The 19,268-nt window shown below is 37.9% G+C and overlaps 1 long non-coding RNA gene across 1 annotated transcript in view; it reads left to right on the top strand.

The window, feature by feature from the left end:
• The window catches only part of LOC311294576, a 45,021-nt gene extending 26,030 nt beyond the window's left edge, over positions 1–18,991 (top strand). Inside the window, exons 2-4 of the long non-coding RNA XR_014628079.1 lie at positions 14,497–14,624; positions 14,696–14,779; positions 18,310–18,991. This is a non-coding gene — a long non-coding RNA (uncharacterized lncRNA). The remainder of the gene's footprint in view (positions 1–14,496; positions 14,625–14,695; positions 14,780–18,309) is intronic.
• The last annotated feature ends 277 nt before the right edge of the window (positions 18,992–19,268 follow it).

The following is a 19,268-nucleotide window of genomic DNA, read 5'->3' as shown; positions in this document are numbered from 1 at the left end:
TGAGGGTGAGTAAATGATGACAGCATTTTCCTTTTTTGTGTGAACTATCTGAAGATCCCCTGGGTTCAGTGAACACAGAGTGGTTTTAATACAAAGCCGAACACTGAAAGGTCAAATGAGATAAAAGTAAGTCAACTTGAAGATGTTGGCGTCTTACAGTGAGTCACCTTCTCTCAGATGACAGCCTTGAATTTGAGAGGAGGTGTGTGTGATAGCTGGAGTTGGAGAGTGAACAAGTAGAAAAAAACTCTTAATTTCTCTGGCCTGTTCCTAATCCTTTTGAGGTCACATGGATTTCCATTTCTTCTTTAAAATTCCCCACCAATTCCCCCCTCAGTTTCATCCAATTTGAATGAAGTTTGGCTTCTATAATCTCTAGACACTCCTGGTAAAGCATAAAAAGCATGTTTATCTACCGAAATATATGTATGTATTTACACTCTGTTTTGTTTAGATTTAGTTTTTCCTTTTGTTTTATTTTGTTTCAGTGAAACAAATTTTTTTTGGTCAGTTTTTCGTTTTTTGCCGAAAATTGTCCTTTTAAATTTAGTTGGTGTCATCATGACATTCATTAATATGTATGTATTTATTAATTAATTTATTAGATTTTTTTAAACCTCTTTAATTTGTTTTAGTTAATCCTTTTATTTTGTTTGTTTTTGTGTTGGTCTTTCTTTTTCTTTTGCCAAAAAATATCCTTTAAATTGAATCAGTCGTCATGTCTTATTCATTCAAATTTATGTATTAATTAATTATTCGATTTTTTTTTTTTTAAACAGCTCCATTTTGTTTTATTTTGTGTGTGTGTGTTGATCGTTTTATTTTATTTTGCCAAAAATTGTTCTTTAAATTGAATTAATGTCATCATATATTATATTATATTATATTATATTATATTATATTATATTATATTATATTATATTATATTATATTATAAAGGGCACTATGGTATAATATACTTAATTCAATACATTCATAATGTTGATAATAACTATAGTTAGTACTAGTTGTTTATTAATAGGATTATTAGCTGATATTAATATTATATATTATCTGAAGACATACATTTACTGCATGTTTTAACCTGCTATCAAAGCATTTTAGTTAATCAATTTAGTCATCAATAACAACAATTTAACTTTTTTTAACTAGTAATTTTATTTACAAGGTTAACGCACCAAAAAACAAGATGATATCAAGAGAGTGACAGATTGCACAAGGAAAAAAAGGCTTCCCAACATGGTTTCGATTCCGTTATCAAAATATGGAATAATGGAACACACTATTTTATCATCTGCTCGACTTCCAGGCCCTTCTCTCTCAGATGAACGAGTGATTATAACCACGTCGGCAGAAGCCAAATAGGGATCCATAGACTAGACAAATGTATACACAGCTGATCCCTCAACGCTGGGGAAAAGCGCAGAACCTCCGCATTGTGGTAAATAATTGAGCGCTGCGTGATTAATTATGCATTATGAAATACACTGTCAAAGCAGAAAGTTTTATTTTGTACCCAAATACATAGAGCAATGCTGTTTTTTGTTGTTTTTTTGGATCTGGGTCAAAATGTTTAACAAACGCAGCCTTATCTAGCGAGCGCCGCATCGCTGTGGGTCTGACTGGTGGTCGGGGTGTCAATCGGTGACTAATTGTTGCGAACGAATCCGATTTCCCAGGAGCTCTTAACACTTTTGAGCTCCATTTCCCTGGATTTCTTATATGCCAGGTGCCTCAAGTTCGTTAATTTATTGAAAAGATTCTAATTAACTGGTTCTAGAGGGGGAAAGCAATGTCGCAGGAAGATTTATAGGTTGTGCAATACAGCTGGAAGGCGGCCCGTCAGAGCCACTCTACATAAAACTGCTCTGAACTGAAGCCTGCGCTCTTTGTTCGTCGCACATTCACGTCTGCTAAATACGTGGGCAATTACATTATTCTGAGGTAATTACCGTAAATTTAACCGCCTAAGGAAACAGCAGCTCTTTCTACATAAATGCCCATTTTTAGCGTAGGCCTGTAGGAGTATATGAACTGCTGGTTTCCAACTGAGCAAAATAGGTTGCAGATCAATTACTAATTAAATACCAGTTGAGACTAATTGGTTTCAAAGTACCGAGCCACAAAATTGGAGAGTCGTAGAGCTGCGGATCACGAAACTGTCAACACGTGTGACACGAAAACCAGCTTAACGTGTTTTCCATGCTGTCTCTATTTTAAGCACGGCTTTTGATCAATACGCAGACTCCCCCAAAGTGTCCTGTTTGGGGTAGACATCATTCACGGCGGACCCCGTAGACTGTTCCAGTTGTACATCCTGCTCGCGGGTACCAGCTTGAAGGATGATGTCATTACAAAACTATGTCATATTCCTTCCATTTTGTAAACAAGTGGTGCTATGAACTGGGCGTGCAAGTGTTGCAGTCCTTTGGCGTTATGTGGGACAAGTTTGGGACTCGTTCCTCGTGCACACCACATCATACATGACCCAGGAAGACCTAAAAGATAATGGTGTGAATGTCGACATGTCAATGTCTGTAAGAAGATTTGTCTTAAGTGTTTGTTTGGGTTGATTTCAAATATCAACAGTGTTTCTCAGAAATCGCTTACTGCAACTTTAATTGACCTGCATCTTTTAGAACAAATAATTTAATTAAAAAAAAACAATATTCATCCAATTTCTCATCGTTTTAATGATAACAAAATATGTTTTATACATACATTATATATTAAAAATAGATGTATAATCTAAAGACACTTTTGGTAAAGATATTATTTTATTGTTTTATTATATTTAATTTTTTGTTTCAGTGTACAAAAAGAGTTTTTGTTGTAGATTTAGTATACAATAATAACTCTGATTGAAGCATGTAAAAGTAAATTTAAAGTTTTTGTTGTTGTTCTTTTTTTTTTTTACGTGCCAGAAAGTCCCACACTGAGATGATCAGGGTGGCTTTTGCGGTGCTAAATTGAGAGGAAAGTGGAACGGCTGGCAACCGGGAAAAGGCCTGGTCTGGTTTTGTTTGATAGTTTGGACTGATATGCATTTTCTCAGCGTGAGGAAACTAAGGCTCTCATTGTCAGAAGCAGAGCAATCAGAAAAGACGACAGACCCACTGAGAACCGCAGGTAAGCAGGACGCAATAACCCTCAAAATAAAGCTCAACACCCGCATGTCTCCTTTGAATATAGACCGGTGACTGGACTCTACTTCAACTCCGTGAAAATGAAACCACTGGGATAAAGACCTGCTCCCTCAGAATGCCCCACAAATTGTGATACGCCACATCTCCACCATTCACCATTTGCTCAGGAAAGGTGTGGAAAACGAAATGTCTTTTCCCTTCAATGAACTCTCTGCCGCAATTACCACTGCAGTTTAGAGAATGAATGCTGACTTCATACCCTTCGGGCTTTTAAAAGGAGAAAATTATATACTCAGAGCTCATAAGCTCTAAATGCATAAAAAAATTACTTTCCCATAAATTACTTGCGTCATCATTACAAATGGTTTCATTCCCAGGCGTAACAATGGAGGCAGTTTAAACTGGAATGCTATAGCTTCAGTCCGGTTCTCGCGTGGTGTGAAGATTAATAAGAGATTAGTTATTGGAAAGGACAAATCATTGTCTAATTGTCTAAAGGGAAAATGCCACGTCTTCCTGAATGCTGAGAGATGATTGATGATTTTTGTTCCCAAAAAGAGCACAAAAAACCCCCACCAAAACGATGTTTTCTTGCATTTCTAAAAAGCTAAACAGAAGGCAATGGTATCACACAAAATGCGAAATATTTTTTCATAGATTGACAACTGTTTCAACTTGACGCGACATTTTAAATACATCACTTTGATTGCGAGAAAGACCAGCAAGATGCTTCCTAATGGTCAAAGACGTCCATCTAGCACATATTTACATGGACACATTTTTCTGATGGACATGAGAATGCATTCTGTTAGAAAAGCCCTTAAAAGCAAGAATGTAACATATGTTTAGGATTAGAGAGGACCAAATGTTAGTAACAAATCAGACAATACACATCTAATACAACGTTTATGTAATGTTCTAACATAACGTTATAATCTAATGTAACGTAATCAACGTTTGTTTCAATGTAGCTATGGCCATGCCTAAAATACGCTAAAAGTATTCCATGTGATGTTATGATGATTTTGTGTCACGAACAAATACAATTTTAAGTCGTTATTAATAGAAAATTCTCCAGAATGATTCCAGACACTACTGGTGTTTTGTAATCAAAGACAATGTGCTATTTTGACTTGAACTAACTATGGCTAACTAGGGAAAGATTTTCAGTGTAGTTTTTGAATTACGTTAACAATGCATTTATGGTGCTATTTTGTCATTTTTGGAGCTTGACAGGGCTTGGTGACCAGTATAAGAGCAGCATTAACATTCTTCAAACCATCTTCTTTTGTTTTCCACGGACGAAAGAAACCAATACGGGTTTGGTAGGAAATGAAGGTGTTTAAATGATGACAGCATTTTCATTTTGGCGTGAAACATTTCTTTAATGCCACATCTGCGTCTACAGTAATACAAAACATCATGCTTGAATCATCCGATCTGTTCTGCATCTCAGTCCAAAGAAGAGTAGACATCTAATCGAAGGATCTGAATTAATCAGTTAACAGGACAGATTCGTCAATTTGAGGCAGACTGACGAGATGGATCTTGGGAGTTCGGGACACATCGATCAGATGGTGTAAATAAAACTAATTATGCACTTTTTTTTCATCCATTGTTTGTTTTAGCGTCACAGTGGTGCAAAATAAGCTACATTATGCACCTAGCAGGAGGTATAGCAGAGGCCATCTGCACCCCTCGGCAAAACAGTACAGGGGGGGGGGGAGAAAAAATGAGAAGATGACTAAAATTCTAATTCATTCTTTAAACATGCAGAACCTAGCCAGGAGGCCATCACAGTGCAGTTTATGTAGTGTAAATGAATAACATGGGGATAATTTGGGCAGTTATTCTGCGCTTACATGGCATAAGATGATAAACTCTTGTGTGCTCAGCATTTTGAAACCCTTGTTAGATGTGTTGGCTGTCAGATCTGTATTCGCTGTAGATAAACTCTCAGACGCGATCCTAAATCCGAACCATGATTTTTCTCTTTAGCTTTAGATTTGAGTTAGAATGGCAGTCCATGTGTTTGTGAAAGGTGTATGATCACACAGTATGGTGCAGACCACCTACCAACTGACAGCTGGCTGTAGAGCAATTTTGAAGTAATTTAAGACTCAAGATTGTTATAATAAAGCAAAATCTAACACTCGGTAGAGGCACAGAAATCCCATAGACCATTGACAGAGAAACATGATCCATATCTAGAGACCTGAATATCATAGACACTTGAGGGTGAGCTCTTATTATAACCACCCAGAAATTCCTAGCAACCACATAGCAACCAGGATTGGGAAGTTCAGAATTGAAGAATTGGCCACTTTTTAGTTTGTGAGTTGGAATTGGAATTGAATTGGCCACGCCCGCAGGAAGCTGAATCAGAATTTCAAAACAAGGCTTGTCTAGCAAATATTCAAAGTTTGTCTTGACAAGCTTTGGGTTTGGTGTTTTTTTTTTTCAGTTGGCCACACCCCACAGGAAGTTGATTCAGAAGGTTTTTTTTTTTTTTTTTTTTTTTTTTTTTTAAATTACACAAGATTTTGTCAAGCCAATATTCAAAGTTTGTCTTGGAAAACCTTTGCTTTTCTGGTTAAACTTAAACATATATATATATATGTATGTATGTATATACATATGTATGTATATGTATATGTATATTATTTATATACAGTGAGGAAAATAAGTATTTGAACACCCTGTTGTTTTGCAAGTTCTCCCACTTAGAAATCATGGAGGGGTCTGAAATTGTCATCGTAGGTGCATGTCCACTGTGAGAGACATAATCTAAAAAAAAAATCCAGAAATCACATTGTATGATTTTTTAACTTTTTATTTGTATGATACAGCTGCAAATAAGTATTTGAACACCTGAGAAAATCAATGTTAATATTTGGTACAGTAGCCTTTGTTTGCAATTACAGAGGTCAAACGTTTCCTGTAGTTTTTCACCAGGTTTGCACACACTGCAGGAGGGATTTTGGCCCACTCCTCCACACAGATCTTCTCTAGATCAGTCAGGTTTCTGGGCTGTCGCTGAGAGACACGGAGTTTGAGCTCCCTCCAAAGATTCTCTATTGGGTTTAGGTCTGGAGACTGGCTAGGCCACGCCAGAACCTTGATATGCTTCTTACAGAGCCACTCCTTAGTTATCCTGGCTGTGTGCTTCGGGTCATTGTCATGTTGGAAGACCCAGCCTCGACCCATCTTCAATGCTCTAACTGAGGGAAGGAGGTTGTTCCCCAAAATCTCGCAATACATAGCCCCGGTCATCCTCTCCTTAATACAGTGCAGTCGCCCTGTCCCATGTGCAGAAAAACACCCCCAAAGCATGATGCTACCACCCCCATGCTTCACAGTAGGGATGGTGTTCTTGGGATGGTACTCATCATTCTTCTTCCTCCAAACACGTTTAGTAGAATTATGACCAAAAAGTTCTATTTTGGTCTCATCTGACCACATGACTTTCTCCCATGAGTCCTCTGGATCATCCAAATGGTCATTGGCAAACTTAAGACGGGCCTTGACATGTGCTGGTTTAAGCAGGGGAACCTTCCGTGCCATGCATGATTTCAAACCATGACGTCTTAGTGTATTACCAACAGTAACCTTGGAAACGGTGGTCCCAGCTCTTTTCAGGTCATTGACCAGCTCCTCCCGTGTAGTTCTGGGCTGATTTCTCACCTTTCTTAGGATCATTGAGACCCCACGAGGTGAGATCTTGCATGGAGCCCCAGTCCGAGGGAGATTGACAGTCATGTTTAGCTTCTTCCATTTTCTAATGATTGCTCCAACAGTGGACCTTTTTTCACCAAGCTGCTTGGCAATTTCCCCGTAGCCCTTTCCAGCCTTGTGGAGGTGTACAATTTTGTCTCTAGTGTCTTTGGACAGCTCTTTGGTCTTGGCCATGTTAGTAGTTGGATTCTTACTGATTGTATGGGGTGGACAGGTGTCTTATTGCAGCTAACGACCTCAAACAGGTGCATCTAATTTAGGATAATAAATGGAGTGGAGGTGGACATTTTAAAGGCAGACTAACAGGTCTTTGAGGGTCAGAATTCTAGCTGATAGACAGGTGTTCAAATACTTATTTGCAGCTGTATCATACAAATAAATAGTTAAAAAATCATATATTGTGATTTCTGGATTTTTTTTTTTGATTATGTCTCTCACAGTGGACATGCACCTACGATGACAATTTCAGACCCCTCCATGATTTCCAAGTGGGAGAACTTGCAAAATAGCAGGGTGTTCAAATACTTATTTTCCTCACTGTATATATATATATATATATACATATATACATTTTTTTTTTTTTTTTTTTTTTACTTAATTTGAAATAAATCTTGAAATGTAACATTGTTTATTATTATTATTTTATATATTTTTACCTCAATTCAAGTTCAGCGCTGCGTCCAAAATCGCATAATGTCCGAGTAGGTAGGCTACTACATTTGAATTTACTTTGTGACTGGTAGAAAAAGCTTTTTCTGTATAGTGTGAATGTGTGTACTATCAGTATGCATATTAAGTGTATAATTCTCCTGATTAAGTGTGTGACCCTCATGAAATTCAGAATTTCTAGTGCTCAGAAACTTCACAGTGAAAAAGTACTAGAATAATAGTGTCTGTGTGTGCGTGAGAGAGAAAGTGTGAGGATATTGCATCATAGCATTATCTACTTGGAAAAAGACCTCAGAAAGAGATTTATACCCTCTTCATAAAGCACCGTCCCCAAACAAACCGTACAGTTTGTTCTTCTGTTGGAATATCTGGATAGTTTCTGGGGAAAAAATATTTGCTGTTCTATTGCAATATAAGATCAGTTCTGTCTTCACATGCTATACACGCACACATTTTTAACTCATTCTGTTTTAAGTTCTCTATAGACTTAATATTGGAAGCAGAATTTAAATTTGCAGTATTGAATTGCTAACCACTACATCACATATTCAATTAAAGTTTTAAATGTGTTTGTGGATTAGAAAACACATTTAAAAAAACATTTAAAATTAATTTATTTGTAGTCGAGGCATAGTGGAGCACTTGCTCCAATGTGCAAATTCGATTTCTACTCGCAACATTTCTCAATTCCATTCTTGTATTCCCTGTGATTTTTCATCTTCTGTAATGCCTGTATAAATAGAAGAAAGGTAAAAAAAAAAAAAAAAATGTCTGAGTCATGCTACTCAACACAAATTTCGAAGCCAGATTTGAATTCAGATTTCCCATATGAGCACCACAGGTCAATGTGCCATGTGTGTGCCAACTATTTGGCTACATTTCCAACTTAATTTTGGGCTAAAGCGGAAGTCTTAATCTCGCCAGCCATATTCGATTAACTTTTTCCCTGCCAGTCAGCAGCAGCATTTTTGATAATTTTGACAAAGCTTTTATGGCCCCCAGAATATTTTGTCGTATGAATATCTAAACAAACAATATATCAAAAGAAAGAATAGAGCCATTTTATTCTAGCTTCATGCATTCTTTTTTGAACACTTGAATGTTGGTATGTTTCATTGAAAAAAGCTAAATTGCTAAATAAAGCTAAATAAAATGAACAAAAAGCTGAGAAAATCGTGTTTTTTGTCAAAGACTATTTCTGGATCGGATTCAGAAAGATGATAAAAATATAGATGGAGTAGATCATGTACATCAACACCCCCAAAGCTGCACAGTCCTATACCTCTTCATGGGTTGACAATTCATTCAGTAACATTAGGCAGTTTTTATTTTATATGCTATTTAATGTTTAATGCTTACATGTGCTTATGTAATGCTATCATTGCTTGTTTCTGCTGCTTCTTAGCTTGTTTTGGGAGATGTGTAATAGTGCCCTCTACCGTATAACAGTGAACACATGAAAATTCTGTCAATGGCAGGAAAGCGTTGTCATAAATGGTGGAAAAAATTGTCGATGGGGAAGCTTTGTGTCATAAATTATTTCAAATTACGTCAGTGACGGAAGCATTGTCATAAATTATGTAAAATTGCATCAGTGGTGGGGAAGCGTTGTCATAAATGGCGGAAAATTACATCAATGACAGGAGCGTTGTGTCATAAATGACAAAAAATGACAGAAAATTCTGTCAATGACAGGGAAGCGTTGTGTCATAAATGCCGAAAAATTACATCAATGACGGGGAAGCGTTGTGTCAAAAATAACAGAAAATTCTGTCAATGGCAGGGAAGTGTTGTGTCATAAATGACGGAAAATTAAATCAATGACGGGGAAGCGTTGTGTCAAAAATGATGAAAAATTACGTCAGTGACGGGGAAGTGTTGTCATAAATGATGAAAAATTCTGTCAATGGCAGGGAAGCGTTGTGTCATAAATGGCAGAAAAATTACGTCAGTGACGGGGAAGTGTTGTCATAAATGATGAAAAATGTATGTCAATGGTAGGGAAATGTTGTCATAAATGGCGGAAAATTACATAAATCAGTGGTTCCCAATTCCAGTCCTCGTGAGCCACTGCTCTGCACATTTTGTATGTCTCCCTTATTTAACACACCTGAACCAGATCTTCAGCTCATTAGGAGAGACTCCATGAACTGAACTGAGTGTGTCAGATAAGAGAGACATACAAAATGTGCAGAGCAGTGGGTCACGAGGACTGGAATTGGGAACCACTGACATAAATGAAAGGGAAGCATTGTGTCATAAATGGTGGAAAATTACATCAATGACGGGGAAGAGTTGTGTCATAAATGACAGAAAATTACGTCAATGGCAGGGAAGTGTTGTGTAATAAATGACGAAAAATTACGTCAATTACGGGAAGTGTTGTGTCATAAATTATGTAAAATTACATAAATGACGAGGAAGCGTTGTGTCATAAATTACAGAAAATTCTGTCAATGGCAGGGAAGTGTTGTGTCATAAATGACGAAAAATTACATCAATGACGGGGAAGCGTTGTGTCAAAAATGATGAAAAATTACGCCAGTGACGGGGAAGTGTTGTCATAAATGATGAAAAATTCTGTCAATGGTAGGGAAATGTTGTGTCATAAATGGCGGAAAATTACATCAATGACGGGGAAGCGTTGTGTCATAAATGACGGAAAATTCCGTCAATGGCAGGGAAGTGTTGTCATAAATGGTGGAAAATTACATCAATGTCGGGGAAGCGTTGTGTAATAAATGACGAAAAATTACGTCAATTACGGGGAAGTGTTGTGTCATAAATTATGGAAAATTACGTCAATGACGGGGAAGAGTTGTGTCATAAATGACAGAAAATTACGTCAATGGCAGGGAAGTGTTGTGTAATAAATGACGAAAAATTACGTCAATTACGGGAAGTGTTGTGTCATAAATTATGTAAAATTACATAAATGACGAGGAAGCGTTGTGTCATAAATTACAGAAAATTCTGTCAATGGCAGGGAAGTGTTGTGTCATAAATGACGAAAAATTACATCAATGACGGGGAAGCGTTGTGTCAAAAATGATGAAAAATTACGCCAGTGACGGGGAAGTGTTGTCATAAATGATGAAAAATTCTGTCAATGGTAGGGAAATGTTGTGTCATAAATGGCGGAAAATTACATCAATGACGGGGAAGCGTTGTGTCATAAATGACGGAAAATTCCGTCAATGGCAGGGAAGTGTTGTCATAAATGGTGGAAAATTACATCAATGTCGGGGAAGCGTTGTGTAATAAATGACGAAAAATTACGTCAATTACGGGGAAGTGTTGTGTCATAAATTATGGAAAATTACGTCAATGACGGGGAAGCGTTGTGTCATAAATGACAGAAAATTCTGTCAATGGCAGGGAAGTGTTCTGTCATAAATGACGGAAAATTCCGTCAATGGCAGGGAAGTGTTGTGTCAAATTATGTATAATTCCCTCAATGAATTTTAGTAAAAGTAAAAAAAAAAATGTTTGGAAGTGCTGTCATAAGTGATGGAAAACTCCATCAATGGCGGGGAAGCGTTGTCATAAATGACGGAAAATTCCGTCAATGGCAGGGAAGCGTTGCGTCATAAAAGATGGAGAACTCCATCAATGCTGGGGAAGCGTTATCATAAATGACGGAAAATTCTGTCAATGGTGGGGAAGCGTGTCATAAATTATAGAAAATTGAGTTAATTGCGCTGCCCTATTGGACGTTCATCATCAGGTTCCTTCGCAGCAAGGTTTAGTAATAAAAGTCATGGGAAAAGGAAACATTCCTCAGCCATTATTGGATATCTTCACACACAGCCCAGTGACATGCAGAAACATCTCAGAACAAATATTGGCTCTACCGCAGAGGAAGATGCTGCGGCTGACGAGATTTCGTTTATAAAGCACTCTTCTGAACTCCACTGAGATTTCCACTGAGATGTTGCAGAATAATGTAGACAGAACAGATATATAGAAGAAAAACAAATATTTCACAAGTGCTGCTGACACTATTCGTTTTAGCGATAATGGGACTCTCTTTCTTCGTTTTTGTAATGCGTTTCTTTCCAATGACTGTAAGGATCCTACATGAGTCTGAAAACAGCCATAAAACTGCATTACTCTGTTCTCTCATACAGAGAACAAAGTCTGTGGAGTTCAGACAAGGATTGAGGTTATACTGTCCAATCTTTTTCTTTAAATTGAGTGAACATCACGACAGAGAAAACCATTACTTATTTCTTACTTCCAACATTGGTAGCTTGTTTGTTTATTTACGTATCATAGGAAATGTTCATTTTGTCTTGCTCTTCTAAAATAAGAGTGATAGACATAACCAATGTGAACCATCCCGCTGACCTTAGTCAATCTTAAGAGGTTGTTTACATATAGAAGTCTTAAAGGTGCAGCAGCAAAACCTTTTTTTAATTAAATTAAGGTCACATACGACTTGTAAATTTGAGCTTTTTAACATTTACTTGAACTACAAGTTTAAGGTGTCATTGTTACAGTGTAATTATATATTTAAGTGAGTCATATTAATTATCTACATGGGTTAGGATTTGGTTGAGGGTTAGTTGCATGTAATTATGCATGATTTACTGTTATTGCTATGGTAAGTACATGTAACATATGTAACAAGGACACTGTAAAATATAAGGCGTTACCAAAAAAAAGTTTAGTAAAGTTTATTTCAGGCTTTAATTAAACAAACCGTTTTTTGAGTTGTTAAAAAGGTTGACCTATAAAAAAAATGTATCCCCGAAACAACAAACTTTACGCAATAGTAAAAAGCCGAACTTCCTAGCTGCATAAACTCAATCTCACACATTTTTTATACGTTTTTAGCATTATTTTAAGTTTTACTGCAAAATAAATGCAGTAGTACTTTTAAAATGTACTGATAACCACCATAGTAACACCGGTAAAAAAATAATAATTGTGTTTACATACGGTCCTTGCATAAAGTTTGATTCGGGCGTAAAAAAAAAAAAATGTAAATGACAATTTCAATTAGACATCAAAAAAGCAAAACCAGCTTATTTTGTTATTTAACAAGATAAAACCCTAATTTTTACACCTTTAACAAACAAACACTTTTAGCTACTTTAGTTAAACTGTTGACATGTTTACAACTAATAATGTACGTTAATCTGTGCATTAGCCACGTTTGCACATGCATTTGCGAACTTACAGTACAGTATGAAGTGTAGCATGTCTCCGTGAACTCTTGTGCCGCCCACAGCCATGCGGTTCTGTGCCGTTCGGTCGTCTTGCAGTTTCTCAGTTTCAGGGGGGCGGCACTCTCGCGGGTTGATTATCAGCCACAGTCACTGGCTGGGTATGTGTGGATCTTTCCATAGCTGTTTCAGATCGATGAAATTGCAACCTAAGCATTAGGGGAGAGTGGGGTGAGTTGTGCCAGTTTTTACTCAAAGTGACTTTAAAGTGAGGCCATGGTAGTAATGCCTTCAACTTAAGGATGTACATATATTTCAGGATGTGGTGCATCCCTGAGAACAATAACTTTGGATCTGAAATAAATTGTTTCAGAAATATAGCTCTTGGAAAAAAAGTGGTCTCATGGCACAACTTGCCCCTGGTGTGGGGGAAGTTGTGCCTTTGGGGGAATACATTGGGGGTAAATTGTGCCAGTGATTTCTGAAGTAAAACAGAACATTTTAATGTTATGAACCATAATGCTATATGAAAGCAAGATAAATTCAATACAAAATTACTAATTTAAAGTTTATTTTTATTGTCACCCTGGAATACCATAGCATGTGTTTTTCCTATATATGGTCAATTGCATGGATTTTGTATTGAACATAACTCTGGATCACAGTGTCATAGAGACAAGGGGGCAGGCTCATTTTACTCAGACGACCAATAAGTCTCTCAGGATCATTGTGAAGCTATCAAGCTACACCCTAGCAACCATTTAGAGCACCATAGCAACACAATATATGATATTTGTGATATCATTTCAGGCAAAAAGGCTTTGGCAATAGATGCCTGTTGACATAGCGCTGTCTGTCAATTATGTAACATATAAGAATAAAGTGACTAGGCTAATTTCTAAACATCCTGACATAGGCCACTTAAAAACGGAATAAAACTTCTCTTTAATAACATAGAGCAAACTCAAAACTGAAATCAGTGTTAGCTAAATTAAACAAATTTTGGGCAGGCCCAAGTAAAACAATGATGAGGCATGCCCATCTCCTAACTTCTCAAGATTATCCCCTGTGAGTATGTAGGTCTAGGTGGTCTGGATCTGGCACAACTTAACCCAGGCCCTTTGGCACAAATCACCCCGGACCCACAAGTTTGAAAAACTAGCATGATCCAGCAGTTAAGAGCTAACATCATGCTAACTGTATAGACTCATTGTGTAGCCTACTAAAGCACTAAAACATGTGTGAAATGTTTTCAAACTTGTCTATAATTGTTCAGACACTACAATCAAAAAACCTTAATCATATAAATTTTACTTTGAAAGGGAAAAAACTGTTTTTTGCACTAAAATATGCTTAACTCTCATGCCATGTGTCTCCCGTCTTTGGAGGACGAGTAAAAGTGATTGCTTTTCAAAATTATGTGGACACATGACCTATTTCTTCTATGGTTTTCCAGAAAAAAGGGTGGAACTACTTCCCCCCTGGCACAAATCACCCCACTCTCCCCTATGGGCCGGTTTCGTGTCAGCCGTGGCTCTGGCCTGACCGGGACCTTCGATAATGAATTGGCGCTGGTGAAATTCAATCCAAGACGAAGATTAATGTAAGCGCCCGATGCCGGAACGCTTCATTCAGAGCGATGCTGGTACGATTGTACGTCAGGAAGCGGAATTCAAGAAAAGAGCAGATGAAAATTTCATACGACGCCTGAAAAACGGTGGTCTGCCTCATTCTTTGTGCCATTTTCTTTCTTTCTCTCTGTCTGAGAATAATAGATCAGAGCTTGGCACCTGCAGAGTCCTCTGCGGGGTACAGAGGGTCTTCATTTTCATTAAACACAATAGCCCAGGGACTGCATATCCAGCCGGCCTTATCTATTAAGAGAAACATTTTGGCTGGCAAGGTCAGTTCCATTTCTTCTCATTTCCTCTAACAGACAAACAAATAAATAATCTAATGAAACTTCCTTCACAGGTGGGGCATTTATGGATGATCTGTTCTGAGTCGCAAATAAAAATGGAGCAGGGATAGAAGGTGCCTTTTCCTGCAGACTGAATGGTAAATTATATTTAATTGTAATAAATAGTATTCTGTGACACTGGCCTGAAGTAAATCAGAACTTTGAAACCATATAGTCTCACTACAGTCAATCTAAAAAAAAAAATCAAATATGTTTGAAAGCATCTTGCAACCTGAACCTTTTAGAAAAGCACTGGTTCTTCAAAAAACAAAGCAAACAAACAAACACATTTTTTTTTGTAATTTTAATAGATCAATTGATTTGTAAATTAAATTGATACTGTGAAATATTATTATAATACAGGTTTAGCTTTTTAGTAAAAGAATGATGTTTTTGTTATCTGTATATGTTAAATTGCTTTTCAATGTCATTGCTCAATTAGATTATCTTGCATAATTTAACTAAGCATCTACTATAAAATATACTTTATACATACACACAAATTTTATTTATATATATATATATGTATGTACAGTATATGTATGTATGTGTGTGTGTGTATATATATATATATATATATATATATATATATATATATACACACACACACACACACACACACACACACACACACACATGTCTGGTTCACTATCTTTGTGGGGACTCTCCATAGACGTAATGGTTTTTATACAGTACAAACTGTATATTCTGTCCCCTTACACTAACCCTACCCCTAAACCTACCCATCACAGGAAACATTCTGCATTTTTACATTCTCAAAACAACTCATCCTGTGTGATTTATAAGCCTTTTGAAAAGTGTGTGTCGACAATGTAGGTGATCTCAGGTTTTACTATTCTTATGGGGACATTTGGTCCCCACAATGTTATATAAACAAGGGCACACACACACACACACACACACACACACACACACACACACACACACACACATCATATATATACACTCACCTAAAGGATTATTAGGAACACCTGTTCAATTTCTCATTAATGCAATTATCTAATCAACCAATGACATGGCAGTTGCTTCAATGCATTTAGGGGTGTGGTCCTGGTCAAGACAATCTCCTGAACTCCAAACTGAATGTCAGAATGGGAAAGAAAGGTGATTTAAGCAATTTTGAGCGTGGCATGGTTGTTGGTGCCAGACGGGCCGGTCTGAGTATTTCACAATCTGCTCAGTTACTGGGATTTTCACGCACAACCATTTCTAGGGTTTACAAAGAATGGTGTGAAAAGGGAAAAGCATCCAGTATGCGGCAGTCCTGTGGGCGAAAATGCCTTGTTGATGCTAGAGGTCAGAGGAGAATGGGCCGACTGATTCAAGCTGATAGAAGAGCAACTTTGACTGAAATAACCACTCGTTACAACCGAGGTATGCAGCAAAGCATTTGTGAAGCCACAACACGCACAACCTTGAGGCGGATGGGCTACAACAGCAGAAGACCCCACCGGGTACCACTCATCTCCACTACAAATAGGAAAAAGAGGCTACAATTTGCACGAGCTCACCAAAATTGGACAGTTGAAGACGGGAAAAATGTTGCCTGGTCTGATGAGTCTCGATTTCTGTTGAGACATTCAGATGGTAGAGTCAGAATTTGGCGTAAACAGAATGAGAACATGGATCCATCATGCCTTGTTACCACTGTGCAGGCTGGTGGTGGTGGTGTAATGGTGTGGGGGATGTTTTCTTGGCACACTTTAGGCCCCTTAGTGCCAATTGGGCATCGTTTAAATGCCACGGCCTACCTGAGCATTGTTTCTGACCATGTCCATCCCTTTATGACCACCATGTACCCATCCTCTGATGGCTACTTCCAGCAGGATAATGCACCATGTCACAAAGCTCGAATCATTTCAAATTGGTTTCTTGAACATGACAATGAGTTCACTGTACTAAAATGGCCCCCACAGTCACCAGATCTCAACCCAATAGAGCATCTTTGGGATGTGGTGGAACGGGAGCTTCGTGCCCTGGATGTGCATCCCACAAATCTCCATCAACTGCAAGATGCTATCCTATCAATATGGGCCAACATTTCTTAAAGTCCCTGTAAAGTCAAAATTAAGTATGTGTTCTGAGTTTGTCATACCACCGAAAAATGTGTTATTAGCCACCCAGCCCAATTTCAATGATTAAAAAAGCCGCCAAGTAAATAAAATAAGCTATCAAAATCTCGAAAAAATGAGCAGTAGTCTCAGCTCTCAAACGCTGGGGGCGTGTCCGCTGGCTGCGCTGAAACCACGCCCACTCGCGGGAAATATGACTCGCGCACAGCTCGTGCATGTCGGCGCGACGGGAGGATGAAGGCCGAAGCGGACAGCGGGAGATAGTCGGTTCGACCCCATTCACCAGTAACAGCGGATTATCAGTGAATTCCAGTTGTCTCCAACGAAAGTAAACTATCCTGATCTCTACAGAGGCGGTGTGGTGGTGATCATCAGCTCTCCATCAAGGTAACGTTAGCTCTTCTCAAGATAAATCCACCTCCTCTTGATATGATCATTTTTCGGAAATTTAAATAAGGACACCGATCTGTTTTCTAAGTGATTGCATCCAGTGAATACGCATTTACATGACGAAGGCATAGCCAGAGCCGTGGGCATAGTAGCTAGCAAACTGTAGGCTGTCTGATAGTAACTCGCGATTGAGCGATAGGCTTAGTGACTCCGTGCGTCATCAAGTAGGGGCCCAATCAAGCTCAGGGGGTCGCAGTGCGTCATCGAGCCCCCGTTTTAGCCCCGCCCAAAAAATCCGGCTCACAGCAAGGGTGAAAAACTGTTAAACGGTCTAACTCCACAATTTAGTACTTCACAGTTCTCAGTCTTTGTAACATGTTTTAGCAATACATTTCTAGCACTTATAATGTGTTTAGAATTTTTTTGTAGAATTGCCTTTACAGGGACTTTAAGAATGCTTTCAGCACCTTGTTGAATCAATGCCACGTAGAATTAAGGCAGTTCTGAAGGTGAAAGGGGGTCAAACACAGTATTAGTATGGTGTTCCTAATAATCCTTTAGGTGAGTGTATGTGTATGTATGTGTGTGTGTGTGTGTGTGTGTGTATGTATGTATGTATGTATGCATGACCTTCAAGTTGTCCCAAACCTGTATGATTTTCAGTTTTCTGCTGAACACAAAAAAAGTATATTTTGAAGAATATGGGTAATCAAACAGTTGATAGATCCATGACTTCCATAGTTTTTTTTTTTTTTTTCTTCTTCTTCTTCTCCATACTATGGAAGTCAGTGGTTACCCATATTCTTCAAAATATCTTCTTTTGTATTTGTTTTATGTGTCCATCTTCTTGGAACAACTTGAGGGTGAGGAAATGATGACAGAATTTTCATTTTTGGGTGAACTATCCATTTAAATCTTAAAACATGCACTATTTATTTATAGTTTTTCCTTTCTTAATGGATTATACCTATATAGTACAACCATTAATCTGCAAATTATGTACAAAAAATGTAACATGAATAACCTAGAATCAATAATAAAACCAAATAGTTGTATTTTAAAGATTGTACCCAACCCAGTGAGATTTAATTTTCAAACTTTTACTCTTTTATTGTGCAGTCTTTCTTGTGCTCTTTTATTTAAAGGCAGCTGGCAGGAGCAACAGGAGCAGCAGCACTCAGAAGAATTTAAAATACCACACTTGCTACATGCAACAGTTCCCACCTGTGGATTCAGTGAAAATACATCAAAAATACCAGGGTGGAAGTAGAACAGTTATTTTTGTTTCCTTCCAGGTGTCTTTACAACTCCTCTAATACGTTCAGGTGTTCGCCTCTCTCTCACACGTACGCCAGATTGCCCCAGCTGGAAGACTAATTCAAGTACAGCTGGATGGATGGTTTTGAGATCTCTCATATCCATGCTTTATTTGTTCAATATTGAGTAGAGAGCCCGTCTAATGCAACTCTAACCCTCAGTATTTTGGCATACGCCGTCCGCAAAATTTAGATTTCACTCGGATCGGATAGAGGTCATCAGATGAGATGAAGCCCTCCAAAAACCGCAGAAGAGTACACCGGAATGGAGGAACAAAAGCTTTTTATGTTCATGAAGGTATCATCTGGGAGATTTGAGTAATCTTTCAGAGAAATTGTATGTAGCAAGTGTGTTCAAGGAATGGTTTTAAATCTCAATTCCCTTTGAGTGTGTATCCCATAATTCATTGCACTATTCTGACTAATAACTGTTCATGTTCAAGCTATTTTTAACTGATTAAACTTAAACCTAACTCCATACATGATGTGATAAAAGCCATCTTTCCCATTTAAATCTATGTTTTGTCCTATTTATATATGAAAATGCGTTTAATTTGATGTTTCTTCCCTCAAATTGTGAATGACGCCTGAACAGGGGTTTGAAACCGTCATCTTGGACCGCATACTCACCGACTAGTGCCGTTTTGCTGTTTAAATGTATGCATAGTAGCAAAGTGTTTATCCTAAAATTACAGTCATGCCTGGGAAGGAACCGCCATCATCAGCACAAACAATCTAAAGCGCCAAACACAGCAATTACCCATAAACACCTGCTGTGTGGGCCGCTG

This window comes from Rutilus rutilus, assembly GCF_951802725.1.
Source record: "Rutilus rutilus genome assembly, chromosome: 8".
NCBI lineage: Eukaryota > Metazoa > Chordata > Actinopteri > Cypriniformes > Leuciscidae > Rutilus > Rutilus rutilus.
This window is presented reverse-complemented; position numbering and strand designations above follow the sequence as displayed.